The sequence below is a fragment of the Echinops telfairi genome, unplaced genomic scaffold, assembly GCF_000313985.2.
Source record: "Echinops telfairi isolate 266 unplaced genomic scaffold, ASM31398v2 ScPeMD7_36;HRSCAF=134, whole genome shotgun sequence".
In the NCBI taxonomy this organism is placed as follows: domain Eukaryota; kingdom Metazoa; phylum Chordata; class Mammalia; order Afrosoricida; family Tenrecidae; genus Echinops; species Echinops telfairi.
Genome location: NW_022103934.1, coordinates 1,396,666 through 1,398,338, shown reverse-complemented (window position 1 = coordinate 1,398,338; position 1,673 = coordinate 1,396,666).

Sequence of the window (1,673 nt, the reverse complement as noted above, 5' to 3'; positions counted from 1 at the left end):
TCCACAGCAGCTTGGGGCTGTGGCGACAGACTGAGAATGTGGGTCAAAGGGTGGGGGCCAGCACGTGACCTTCGGCAGGCTATTCAAAATTCCCCTGGGTGGGGAGTTCATCTTTCCTCAGGCAAAGGTGACCCAGAGCAGAAGGGCCTGTCTTCGGAACAGACCCAGGGGGCCTGGGGAAGGGGTGGAGTGGGTTCATCCTCTGGAATTGACACCAGCCACTTGCAGGCTGTGAGGCCCTGGGCAAATGTCCCTGTTCTCCTCCCCCACCCCCACCCTTTCAGCCTTTAGAAGGCCAGGCCTGCTCGGAATTATTGCAGTGTTTTTACCAAAGCGGGAGATACCAGGGGCGCTGGAACAATTCAGAGGGGCTGCAAAAGCCAACACCTACACTTTATCCTGGATTATAGGCTGTAGTATGAATTGTTTTAATTGCCAGAGGGTGGTGGTGAATACTTTATTTTTTTCCCTTAAGAGGGGACAGTCGGACAGTTAAGGAGCCCTAATAGCAGAGTGGTTCCTGATTGGGCTGCAATCCGAAATAGCAGCAGTTGGAGACCACCAGCGGCTCAAAAGAAGAGGAGACCTTCCACTCCTGTGAGACCACGAGGGGCAGCGCTGCCCTGTCCCACAGGGGCACTGAGTCAGCCGTGACCCCGCGGCAGTGAACGAGCGAACCCAAGGAGTTTGGGAACCTGTGCTAGACCGTGATCTCAGCCTCTCCAGCTGCCTTTCCGGAATGTACTAGCATCGGTTCCATTTGGCAGTGTTCTCAGGGGGAGGTCTACCCGATCCTATAGGGGTGCTGTGAGTCGGCATCATCTGATGGCAGTGAGTGCCTTTGAGTGGATTTCAACCCCCACCCCTAGACTTTCCTTTATGGAGGGAGCCATAGTGGTATCACGGCTCAAGTGCTCAGCCGCTAACCTTAAAGGTCTGAGGTTGAAATCCACCAGCTGCTCCGAAGTAGAAGAGCCTGTGCCATATGGCCCCAAAGCTTTACAGCTTAGGAAACCCTATGAGGAAAAAAAAAGAAGGAAAACCCTATGGGATGGTGCCATTCTGCCCGACCAGGTGGCTCTGCAACAATTATTTCTAGAAGAGCTGATAGCGAGGTCTTTCTCCTGCGGAGAAACTGGGTGAATTTGAACCACCAGCCAGACAGATGCTTAGCTAGTGGGCCACCAGGGCTCCTCGGACAGCTTACAAATAAACGGAAGTGGAAATGAAGTCAGGCACCGGGTTAGTCCCAGGCGTCCAGAGAAACAAACTCACTGGCATTCACATATGTGTGAGAGAGAGCTTTATATTAAAGAGTAACTGGCTGTTAAAAACACATCCCAGCCCAGTCTAGATCAAGTCTATAAGTCTGATAGCAGTACATAAATCATTCTTCAGGCTCAGGCAGCGCATGCAATGATGTGAAATGCAGGAAGATCACAGGCTGGTGGGTGCAAAGTCTTGTGGATCCATTGGAGGTAGATGCATCTCCTGGGCTCTGGCTGCATTCAGCATGGCTCCATGTGGCTTGTCAACAGAAAGATAAAGCAGAGAGAGAGTGGGTGGCCTGCTTCCAGGGAGGAAGAGAGGAAGTTCCCAGAATCCTCATGAGAAGGTCAGGCCCACAAGGAGCCTCATCAGGCTGTGACCTGATTGACAGGCTAGACTCCACC